Raw genomic sequence first — 12991 nt, 5'->3', positions numbered from 1 at the left:
TATATATTTATAATTGTTATATCTTCTTCTTGGATTGATCCCTTGATCATTATGTAGTGTCCTTCCTTGTCTCTTGTAACATTCTTTATTTTAAAGTCTATTTTATCTGATATGAGTATAGCTACTCCAGCTTTCTTTTGATTTCCATTTGCATGGAATATCTTTTTCCAACCCCTCACGTTCAGTCAGAATGTGTCTCTAGCTCTGAAGTGTGTCTCTTGTAGACAGCATATATATGGGTCTTGTTTTTGTATCCATTCAGCAAGCCTGTGTCTTTTGGCTGGAGCATTTAATCCATTCACGTTTAAGGTAATTATCGATATGTATGTTCCTATGACCATTTTCTTAATTGTTTTGGGTTTGTTTTTGTAGGTCCTTTTCTTCTCTTGTGTTTCCCACTTAGAGAAGTTCCTTTAACATTTGTTGTAGAGCTGGTTTGGTGGTGCTGAATTCTCTTAGCTTTTGCTTGTCTGTAAAGCTTTTGATTTCTCCATCAAATCTAAATGAGATCCTTGCTGGGTAGAGTAATCTTGGTTGTAGGTTCTTCCCTTTCATCACTTTAAGTATATCATGCCACTCCCTTCTGGTTTGTAGAGTTTCTGCTGAGAAATCAGCTGTTAACCTTATGGGCGTTCCCTTGTATGTTATTTGTTGTTTTTCCCTTGCTGCTTTCAATAATTTTTCTTTGTCTTTAATTTTTGCCATTTTGATTACTATGTGTCTCGGCGTGCTTCTCCTTGGGTTTATCCTGTATGGGACTCTCTGTGCTTCCTGGACTTCGGTGGCTATTTCCTTTCCCATGTTAGGGAAGTTTTTGACTATAATCTCTTCAAATATTTTTTCTGGTCCTTTCTCTCTCTCTTCTCCTTCTGGGACCCCTATAATGTGAATGTTGTTGCGTTTAATGCTGTCCCAGAGGTCTCTTAGGTTGTCTTCATTTCTTTTCATTCTTTTTTCTTTAGTCTGTTCCGCAGCAGTGAATTCCACCATTCTGTCTTCCAAGTCACTTATCCGTTCTTCTGCCTCAGTTATTCTACTATTTATTCCTTCTAGTGTAGTTTTCATTTCAGTTATTGTATTGGTCATCTCTGTTTGTTTGTTCTTTAATTCTTCTAGGTCTTTGTTAATCATTTCTTGCATCTTCTCATCTTTGCCTCCATTCTTATTCCAAGGTCCTGGATCATCTTCACTATCATTATTCTGAATTCTTTTTCTGGAAGGTTGCCTATCTCCACTTCATTTAGTTGTTTTTCTGGGGTTTTTTCTTGTTCCCTCATCTGGTATATAGCCCTTTGCCTTTTCATCTTGTCTATCTTTCCGTAAATGTGGTTTCTGTTCCACAGGCTGCAGGACTGTAGTTTTTCTTGCTTCTGCTGTCTGCCCTCTGGTGGTTGAGGCTATCTAAGGGGCTTGATGGGAGGCTCTGGAGGTGGGTAGAGCTGACTGTTGCTGTGGCGGTCAGAGCTCAGTAAAACTTTAATCCACTTGATTGTTGATGGGTGGGGCTGGGTTCCCTCCCTGTTGGTTGTTTTGCCTGAGGCAACCCAACACTGGAGCCTACCCGGGCTCTTTGGTGGGGCTAATGGCAGACTCTTGGGGGGGCTCATGCCAAGGAGTACTTCCCAGAACCTCTGCTGCCAGTGTCCTTGTCCCCACGGTGAAACAGAGCCAGCCCCCGCCTCTGCAGGAGACCCCCCAACACCAGCAGTTATGTCTGGTTCAGTCTCCCCCAGGGTCACTGCTCCTTCCCCTGGGTCCCGATGCACACACTATTTTGTGTGCGCCCTCCAAGAGTGGGGTCTCTGTTTCCCTCAGTCCTGTCAAAGTCTTGCAATCAATTCCCACTAGGCTTCAAAGTCTGATTCTCTATGAATTCCTCCTCCCGTTTCCGGACCCCCAGGTTGGGAAGCCTGACGTGGGGCTCAGAACGTTCACTCCAGTGGGTGGACTTCTGTGGTATAAGTTCTCGCCAGTCTGTGAGTCACCCACCCAGCAGTTATGGGATTTGATTTTACTCTGATTGTGCCCCTCCTACCGTCTCACTGTGGCTTCTCCTCTGTCCTTGGACGTGGGGTATCCTCCTTGGTGAAGTCCAGTGTCTTCCTGTCGATGATTGTCCAGCAGCCAGTTGTGATTCTGGTGCTCTTGCAAGAGGGTGTGAGAGCACGTCCTTCTACTCCGCCATCTTGGTTAATCCTCTCCTTTTTCATTTCTAATTCTATTGATTTGAGTCTTCTCCCTTTTTTCTTGATGAGTCTGGCGAATGATTTATCAATTTTGTTTATCTTTGCAAAGAACCAGCTTTCAGTTTTATTGATCTTTGCTATTGTTTCCTTCATTTCTTTTTCTTTATTTCTGATCTGATCTTTATGATTTCTTTCCTTCTGCTAACTTTGGGATTTTTTTGTTCTTCTTTCTCTAATTGCTTTAGGTTCAAGTTTAGGTTGTTTATTTGAGATGTTTCCTGTTTCTTATGGTAGGATTGTTTTGTTATAAACTTCCCTCTTAGAACTGCTTTTGCTGCATCCCATAGGTTTTGGATCGTTGTGTCTTCGTTGTCATTTGTTTCTGGGTATTTTTTGATTTCCCCTTTGATTTCTCAGTGATCACTTCGTTATTAAGTAGTGTATTGTTTAGCCTCCATGTGTTTGTATTTTTTACAGATCTTTTCCTGTAATTGCTATGTAATCTCATAGCATTGTGTTTGGAAAAGATACTTGATACGATTTCAATTTTCTTAAATTTACCAAGGCTTGATTTGTGACCCAGGATATGATCTATCCTGGAGAATGTTCCATGAGCACTTGAGATAAATGTGTATTCTGTTGTTTTTGGGTGGAATGTCCCATAAATATCAATGAAGTCCATCTTGTTTAATGTATCATTTAAAGCTTGTGTTTCCTTATTTATTTTCATTTTGAATGATCTGTCCATTGGTGAAAGTGGGGTGTTAAAGTCCCCTACTATGATTGTGTTGCTGTCGATTTCCCCTTTTATGGTTGTTAGTATTTGCCTTATGTATTGAGGTGCTCCTATGTTGGGTGCATAAGTATTTACAATTGTTATGTCTTCTTCTTGGATTGATCCCTTGATCATTTTGTAGTGTCCTTCTTTGTCTCTTGTAATAGTCTTTGTTTTAAAGTCTATTTTGTCTGATATGAGAATTGCTACTCCAGCTTTCTTTTGATTTCCATTTTCATGGAATATCTTTTTCCATCCCCTCACTTTCAGTCTGTATGTGTCCCTAGGTCTGAAATGGGTCTCTTGTAGACAGCATATATATGGGTCTTGTTTTTGTATCTATTTAACCAGTCTGTGTCTTTTGGTGGGAGCATTTAATCCATTTACATTTAAGGTAATTATCAATATGTTTGTTCCTATTCCCATTCTCTTAAATGTTTTGGGTTTGTTATTGTAGGTGTTTTCCTTCTCTTGTGTTTCTTGCCTAGAGAAGTTCCTTTAGCCTTTGCTGTAAAGGTGGTTTGGTGGTGCTGAACTCTGTCAGCTTTTGCTTGTCTGTAAAGGTTTTAATTTCTCCATCAAATCTGAATGAGATCCTTGCTGGGTAGAGTAATCTTGGTTGTAGGTTTTTCTCCTTCATCACTTTAAATATGTCCTGCCACTCCCTTCTGGCTTGCAGAGTTTCTGCTGAAAAATCAGCTGTTAACCTTATTGGGATTCCCTTGTGTGTTATTTGTTGTTTTTCCCTTGTTGCTTTTAATATGTTTTCTTTATATTTAATTTTTGGTATTTTGATTAATATGTGTCTCAGCATGTTTCTCCTCAGATTTACCCTGTATGGGACTCTCTGTACTTCCAGGACTTGATTAACTATTTCCTTTCCCATATTAGGGGAGTTTTCAACTATAATCTCTTCAAATATTTTCTCAGTCCCTTTCTTTTTCTCTTCTTCTTCTGGGACCCCTATAATTCGAATATTGGTGCGTTTAATGTTGTCCCAGAGGTTTCTGAGACTGTCCTCAGTTCTTTCTATCTTTTTTCTTTATTCTGCTCTGCAATAGTTATTTCCACTATTTTATCTTCCAGGTCACTTATCCGTTCTTCTGCCTCAGTTATTCTGCTATTGATCCCTTCTAGAGTATTTCTAATTTCATTTATTGTGTTGTTCATCATTGCTTGTTTCTTCTTTAGTTCTTCTAGGTCCTTGTTAAATGTTTCTTGCATTTTGTCTATTCTATTTCCAAGATTTTGGATCATCTTTACTATCATTATTCTGAATACTTTTTCAGGTAGACTGCTTATTTCCTCTTCATTTGTTAGGTCTGGTTTGTTTTTACCTTGCTCCTTCATCTGTTGTGTGTTTTTCTTTCTTCTCATTTTGCTTATCTTACTGTGTTTGGGGTCTCCTTTTTGCAGGCTGCAGGTTCTTAGTTCCCATTGTTTTTGGTGTCTGTCCCCAGTGGCTAAGTTTGGTTCAGTGGGTTGTGTAGGCTTCCTGGTGGAGGGGACTAGTTCCTGTGTTCCGGTGGATGAGGCTGGATCTCATCTTTCTGGTGGCCAGGTCCACGTCTGGTGGTGTGTTTTGGGGTGTCTGTGGACTTATTATGATTTTAAGGAGCCTCTCTGCTAATGGATGGGGCTGTGTTCCTGTCTTGCTAGTTTTTTGGCATAGGGTGTCCAGCACTGTAGCTTGCTGATTGTTGAGTGAATCTCGGTCTTGGTGTCGAGATGGAGATCTCTGGGAGATTTTCGCCATTTGGTATTACATGGAGCTGGGAGGTCTCTTGTGGACAAGTGTCCTGAAGTAGGCTCTCCCACCTCAGAGACACAGCCCTGATGCCTGGTGGAACACCAAGAGCCTTTCATCCACACGGCTCAGAATAAAAAGGAGAAAAAATAGAAAGAAAGAAAGAGGATAAAATAAAATAAAATAAAATAAAGTAAGATAAAATAAAATAAAGTTATTAAAATAAAAAATAATTATTAAGAAAAAAACTTTTATAAAAGTAAAAAAATAAAAAATAAAAAAGGGACGGACAGAACCCTAGAAGAAATGGTGAAAGCAAAGCTATACAGACAAAATCTCACACAGAAGCTACACATACACACTCACAAAAAGAGGAAAAGAGGAAAAAATAATATATCTTGCACCCAAAGTCCACCTCCTCAATTTGGGATCATTCGTTGTCTATTCAGGTATTCCACAGATGCAGGGTACATCAAGTTGATTGTGGAACTTTAATCCGCTGCTTCTGAGGCTGCTGGGAGAAATTTCCCTTTCTCTTCTTTGTTCGCACAGCCCCCGGGGTTCAGCTTTGGATTTGGACCCGCCTCTGCATGTAGGTCGCCTGAGGGTGTCTGTTCTTTGCTCACACAGGACGGGGTTAAAGGAGCAGCTGCTTCGGGGGCTCTGGTTCACTCAGGCTGTGGGGAGGGAAGGGTACGGATGTGGGGCGAGCCTGCAGCGGCAGAGGCCGGCATGACATTGCAGCAGCCTGAGGCCGGCCGTGCGTTCTCCCTGGGAAGTTGTCCTTGGATCACAGAACCCTGGCAGTGGCGGGCTGCACAGGCTCCCGGTAAGGGTGGTGTGGATAACGACCTGTGGTTGCACACAGGCTTCTTGGTGGCGGCAGCAGCAGCCTTAGCGTCTCATGCCCGTCTCTGTGGTACACGCTGATAGCCGCGGCTCACGCCCTTCTCTGGAGCTCCTTTATGCAGCGCTCTTAATCCCCTCTTCTCATGCACCAGGAAACAAAGAGGGAAGAAAAAGTCTCTTGCCTCTTCGGCAGGTCCAGACCTTATCCCAGACTCCCTCCTGGCTAGCTGTGGTGCAGTAACCCCTTCAAGCTGTGTTCACACCGCCAACCCCAGTCCTCTCCCTGGGATCCGACCAAAGCAGAGCCTCAGCTCCCAGCTCCCACCCGTCCCAGCGGGTGAGCAGCCAAGCCTCTTGGGCTGGTGAGTGCTGGTCGGCACTGGTCCCCTGTGCGGGAATCTCTCTGCTTTGCCCTCCGCACCCCTGTTGCTGCGCTCTCCTCCGCAGCTCTGAAGCTTCCCCCCTCTGCTACCTGTGGTCTCCGCCCGTGAAGGGGCGTCCCAGTGTGTGGAAACCTTTCCTCCTTCACAGCTCCCTCCCACTGGTGCAGGTCCCGTCCCTATTCTTTTGTCTCTGTTTTTTTCTTTTTTCTTTTGCCCTACCCAGGTACGTGGGGAGTTTCTTGCCTTTTGGGAGGTCTGACGTCTTCTGCCAGTGTTCAGTGGGTGTTCTATAGGAGCAGTTCCACGTGTAGAAATATTTCTGATGTATCTGTGTGGAGGAAGGTGATCTCCGCGTCTTACTCTTCTGCCATCTTCTCTTCTTTATCCATGAGTTCTTTCTTTATTCAAATGGAAATTGGGGAAATACAGATGCCAGCCAATGACAGAACTATTGGATTTACACAATTCGATTTTTTTTCCTATTGTTTAAGCTACTGGAATTGGAAAGTCCTTAAGAGGTTCTTGGAATCTTCATATCATTCCTGAAGCTCTGCCTGTATGAGGAAAACATCTCTCTCTGATACTGTCCAAAGAAAGGGCAGAACAATCTTCCTAATTTATTCTGGGCATTAATCTTGAGATTGTGTAACTTCAAGGTAGTCGATAAAAAAAAGACAAATATCAAGATACAACAAAATGTGTTGATGAGAGTCTTGAGGGTACATCAGTTTGTTGAGAACTCAAATTTTCTTCTAGTCATTGTAATGCTATTAATAATCATTTATATTTATAATTGGTTTAACTGCTTCATTTTAACCATATGTTTGTACCTTGATTAGTTAAAAGAAAAATATAGTAAAATATTTACCAGGTTAAATCATATAGTTAAAAAAAAAAAAAAAAAAAACTTTAGTAAGGGGGAGCCAGAAGTGTTTCTGAGCAGATATTTGATATTATTGGACTTTAGGAAGACTAATATGGATAATCTACTTAATGCATGGATTGCCTGTATTAACTAGCCCATAGTGACAGTAGCAATGGGGTTTTCAGAGCTATTGATTTTGATCAGCATATAACTTCTAGTGTTACTCAAGTTATCCTACAATACACAGTGCTGACTGTACTTCCATATAGAATGATCGTCTTGGACAGTTGAGTGCCTTCCTGAGTATCCAACACCAAGTCCAACCCATGAATGACAACCAAAGAGAGACAAATGCAGATAAAGACCCCAAACCAGTGGGTCTCATTGGCAGAGTTCATACTACTTCTACCTTAAAATGATTGGTCACAACTTAGCCTCAGCTGATTAGGGGGGCAGCAGTTGGTGAGACTTAAGGATGGGTCTCCCGTTAGAGATGGCTCTCAAAGTATAGGTGTGTTCTCACACATTTCATTGTTATGACTTTTATGAGCACCAGAATGAAATGCACTCAACTCTCTATTCTTGGGCATTAAATAAGGGAAGGCAGATGCAATACAATGTTTTTTTTATCCTTTATATTATGTTCAAAATTATTAAGCTGCACTTAGGACATATTTGAAAAAAAATACTGGGATTTGAACATCACATAGAAAAACCAGTCTCTGATCTACAAAGTGTTGGGCTTTGGGAAACAGAGAAGAGGGAAGAAAATAGTTTTTACGTATTTCTTTTTCCCCTTATATATTCTATGAATAAAAATAATTAAAATATCTTCCCGAAGATTTTAGGTAATTGAAATATATCCCTGGATATCTGTGAGCAACGGTTTCTGAAATCCATGTATAGAAGACAGATCAGTTTATTATCTGCTGAACAATAGGTTGACTTGAATCATTTTTATTAGTTATTTAGAGGGCCTAAGAAAAGGCTACAGTCCCTGACAGAACAAGCTGACAGGTCTCTGCCTGCTAAGAGTGATGGTAAGTGGTCAAACATAGCCCTGCAAAATGTGAGCTAACCAAGGAAACAGAAATAAGGGCTGGATTTATCAGAGAGACAGTAAGTTTTGTAAAGGTAGATAGAAGAAACAAATTCTGAGAAGGTATTTAAAGAAGGACAGATTTTTCCCTATTTGTAGACAGGCTAAGTAAAGCAGATGGTTGCTTGTGAAGTGTGACTCTCGGCAGGCCTCATTGTCCCAAATTATCTTTAATTCTGGCCAATCACTGTATCAGACACCCTTGTCACCAGGAAATTCTAAATTGAGGCACTGATTACCAGCATTAAATGCAAAGCTTAACTGGGAAGGGAAGTGCCTAAGCCTATTGTGTGAATACTGTAGTCAACTCATACATAGGCCGTTACCCTCTTCATTGCTAACAATACCCCAGTTTAGTTCAGGTACCGGGTGAATATTATTGGATTTCTGGGAAGGTTGGCGTATCAGCTCACTTATGGGTAGGCAGTTTACTCAGTTCTGGCCAGAGACATGTAAGGGAGTTTCTGCTGGAAGGAAGTCCTTAGAAGGATTTTCCCCTCTCTGTTGAGTGAGAGACATAGAAGGTGACAGACTTGCCCAATTCTTGACTTTTATGAGGTCTTGAGAGGAAATGATGCCTGCAATGCTGCATCCATCTTGTGACCATGAAAGGGCGAGGGCGAGGGCGAGAGGTCCTGACTCCAAGCTTTGACGTCCACATATCAACTGTTGACCACTGGACCTTCTGTAGGGTGAGAAAATAAATCTCATTTGTTTAAACCATTTGTAGTTCACTATTCTATTAGACACCTTAATTGACAACCCACTATTAAAACTTGCTTTTAATACCTTAACTCTCTGAATCTCCCTCCAGCTTAGAGCAGGAGTGTTGTGTTTGAATGACTCCTCTTTCTTCTGATATCCCACAGCATTTGTAGTCTTTCTCAGGTGGAACTACTTTGATCATTCTTCACATTATTAATTATCTTTTCCTATATGTAAATAAGTAAAGATGTAAATATACAAGGTGTGTTCAAGGACTTCTCCCCAATGGAAAGGTCTTTGGAATATTTGGTAGAAAGTTAGACAGCTAGGTAGCCATCAACATATGAAATATTCCCCTTAGAAAGTGTTGCACAAAATAGAATTTTAAGATTTCGTCCTCAGTTAACTTTAGTTTCGCTGTCATGAACGCCTAAAATATAGCCATACTCTCCAGACCCACAGCCGTGTGGCCTGAGCAAACCATGGAATGCCAGGGTTTCCTCAACCAAAGTCTTCCTCATCTCCTCTCTGATGCTTCATACATTTTCAGAAATATAAAGTCATACCTCAAAAAGGTTACAAGGATGCACAGTTTCCTTAGTGGCCCCAAATTATGTCACTCTTGGTGGCCTTCTTCTGTTGGCCCGTTTCTTCACATTGGAATTCTACTTAAATACTCCATACATAGTCTTTCTGCTTGATCTGTCTAGATCCCTAGACGCTGCATAGCATGGGAACCTAATGTTAGGGGATTTGAATGGCTTGTGGAAAGTTACCTTTCTCAGGTCTGGATCTTGGTCACTATACATCAGATCACTATTATGAAACTTCTTGTTGTATATGGGTAGGTCTTGTGACACTGAACACTTCTATTGGATAACTGCTTCTATCCCTGTTTGTACAACTCTGTTCCCACCCACATGACTGCACTAGTCCAGTTTGAGCTTACTATGCCCTTTGAATATGATGCATTAAACCACCCATGGCCCTTGTTGGAGCATCGGCAATGTGGAGGTTCCCCTAAGCCTATTGTTTTATCCCCCAGGTTCTATGTTGTCAAAGTTCCCATGATCTTTCTTGTATCCATCCCCAATTTGAGAGAAATTACAGCCTTCTCACTACAAATTAGCATGTGGTTGTCTGATCCATCTTCCTAAAGCATGTATGGGATCATGTCACTTTCCTGGTCAAATTTTCAAAATGAGTTCCTACTACCTATAAGATAAAATCCGAATGTTTCAGCTTGAAATTTATGGCCTTCAACATCCTGCTTCTTAAATAATATCTCCTGCAATTTCCATGAATGCATGTTCTAGTTTCTGTCCAACAAATCACTTTTTCCTATATTCATGAAGAAATTTTCCCATGTTGTGGTTATACTACAGAAATGAAATGGTCCACCATCCCATCAACATTGATTTGAATGTCAGAGCTGATGATGCCACATGCACGCCCATCGAGAAGTTATGAAAAGGTTTAATATTCCCTTAATAAGCCTTTCTGGGGAGAGTAGAACAGGCTCACGAGCAGATATGAAAATGGCTTGAGAGAGCAGGAAATGGAGATTGGCTTGGGATTTTATTGTGGTTAGGGGGCTGGAATGAGGGGTCCCATACATGTGAGAATTGAAGTTATTATTATTTGAGTTTTCTGCTGAGGAAAAAGAAGAGATCACCTGGTCTTTCTTATCAGCCTGCCCAGATGTAGGGCAGAAGGGGAAGGAGAGGAATGACGCTTGAAAGCTCTCAACAATAAAATATGGAGTAAGAATCTTCTTTATACCCTGCTTTACTTTGCATTTACAGGTTGACTTTTCTAAGGAAGATTGTATTCTTTTTGGCTACATATCCAAGACTAAATTACTTTTAAAGAAAAAGAAATACAAGGGTAATGAGGGAGCCCAGACTGTAAATGTTGGGACCACTGGTACCACTTCCTCTGTTTCCTATTATTTTGACCTCTAAACATGGAGGAAGAGAAGAAAGTCTCAAACATCACAGAAAAAGAATCGCGAAACAATGATGAACATGGTCCCCTTAATAAGAATGTATTATGGCAAACCAAACACTGTGTGCATGATGTTTTGCTACAAATAGCTTTACAGTAAAGCTATTGAAGCTGACACTTTAGGGGCCCTAGCTGGCATGGGTCTTCCAAGCCACTCTACCTAACTTGTGGATTTTTTTATTCTTTGCAGTTTAAAGCAATTGCATAGATTTTAGGCCCCAAAACTTAACTCATCCCTGCGTTTGTCTTAGCAGAGGAATAAAAATATAAGACTTGTAGTAGTTTCCAAAAATCTAAAATGCTTGTGAAGAGACAGGTGTATTCTCAAATATGTACACATAAAGGGGAATCTATTCATTGTTATGGGAAGGTCAAAGGAAGTGGTGAGCAAACACAGGAGGTTAGTTTCATTTGTGTGATATCTTGACTCTTGACTTCATGGAGGAAATAACTTTGGAATTTAAAGAATGAAAATATTTTGTTATGTGGCATAATCAACATTGGACATTCCAGGCAAAGGAAACAGTAAATAATGTTCAAGGATCAATGAACAGTGGGAGATGGAGTTGAAAAAGCAAGTTAGGCCACATTTATGGAAAGGTTTTTGTTTGCTTTCTTGTTTTTTTTTTTTTTTTTTTTTACTTTATATAGCATAGAAAATTCAAATACAGACAAAAGTAGAAAGAATAGTATTGGGCAGCTTCTCAATTGCCTCTTCTAACATCAGTAGAGTTTTATAAAGAAAAAGCAAATCAAGATGCTGTTTTAACCTCTTTGAATTACTCTATTCTCCCAATATTTGACCCATAAATGTCCACTTTATTATAACTGTATGATATCCTAAAGCAGAAAATTTTTTCTGTCCAGTTTTTCTAATTGCTCTATTCTAAGAGTTGCTTTTAATCACTGAAAGTGGAAATCTGGGAGACTTAATTTTTATGTGAAAAATCAAACTTCATATACACTTTACCTGGGATCATACCTTGAAAAACAATCGAAGCAGATGGGACAGTATGGTAACTGATTTAGTAATTGGAAATGACATGGTTTTAATCCCATCACAAATTTTTGATAACTGTGAGTCCTTATGGAAATTATTTCTCCAAGTATGAAAATACAATGATCAAAGAGATGTTCACCTTTGCACGTTGTGGTAGCCTGTTAACAGGAACCTACATGTTTTGAACATTTACCATGAGCCAGGTATTAAACACTTTCTATGATTATCTCATTTAATTATTGCAAACTTTCTGAGAAAATATTTTTAATGTAACATTTTAGATGAAGTGTCTTGCACAAAGACACTTAGTAATTAATAAAACTAACACAAGAAAGTCCAAAGATTAAAGTAAATTCACATGGGTTCAGGTAGAACTCTTCACCACTGTGCTAGACTGTCTTGCCATGCAAGTTTTCATACATCATATTTTTCTCTCTTTTACTCCAAGTCACACATTTATAACAAGTTTGCCCCTCATGCTTCACAAAATAGTGTACTGTGAGTAAAATTATTACACTCTTCACTCAACCCTGATGATTAGCTTTCTAAACTTACTTTTGGACAATCCTTATAGAATTGTCACATGATTCAATCAATCCCCTGAGAAATTTTGAAAAATACAGCAATGACCAATATACATTTAAAAAAAATTAAATTGCTAACAAACAGATTTACAGTACCTATTTTGCTGTTTTATAATTTTGAATCCTTTCTCATACCAAGCCAAGTATCCCTACAATGAAATTCTAGTCTTATGGGTTTTCCTGACTTTCCTCAATATAAGCAGGTTTTTTTATTTTTTATTTTTAACCTTAAAACTGACATTAGCTGGGACTGACTCAGTTTTGTATTTTTACTGACAAATCCATATTAATAACAACATCAATACTGTATTAAACCTGAACTATAGGAATAATTTGTAATCACGCCAAAATTAATAACATTGTGCATCACCCAGAGAGCCTCTCAGGGAGGAAAGTGAAATGGTTATTAACTTGGGTTATTATTGAAGCATTATTGACAATTAAATAGGCTATAATTCTAGAAATTTAAAGGTCAGTTTGATTTATTCAATTTAGTTTGTCATATGTTTGGAAAACTAATTAAAGTCACAAACAACATGGTTATAACATTTTTGACAGCAAGCCAGAAACCTGTATTTTGAGACACAACAAGTAATCTTTTTTTACTGGGCATGCTAGGATTTCTTTGAGGGTTAAAGGGACAATTTCTTCCATTTACATGATTGGGTCTAGGAAGCAGGTTCTGTGGGAGCCTCTTTTTCAGGAGACACAAGCTTCCTTCTCATGCATTTCTTGCATCAAAACGTTATTCCTCAAATCCTGCTGTGGCGAGGATGCTGCTTTTTGATATG

This window comes from Eubalaena glacialis, chromosome 15 (assembly GCF_028564815.1).
Source record: "Eubalaena glacialis isolate mEubGla1 chromosome 15, mEubGla1.1.hap2.+ XY, whole genome shotgun sequence".
Lineage (NCBI taxonomy): Eukaryota > Metazoa > Chordata > Mammalia > Artiodactyla > Balaenidae > Eubalaena > Eubalaena glacialis.
The sequence above is the reverse complement of the archived record's forward strand: the minus strand, read 5'-3'. Positions refer to the sequence as shown.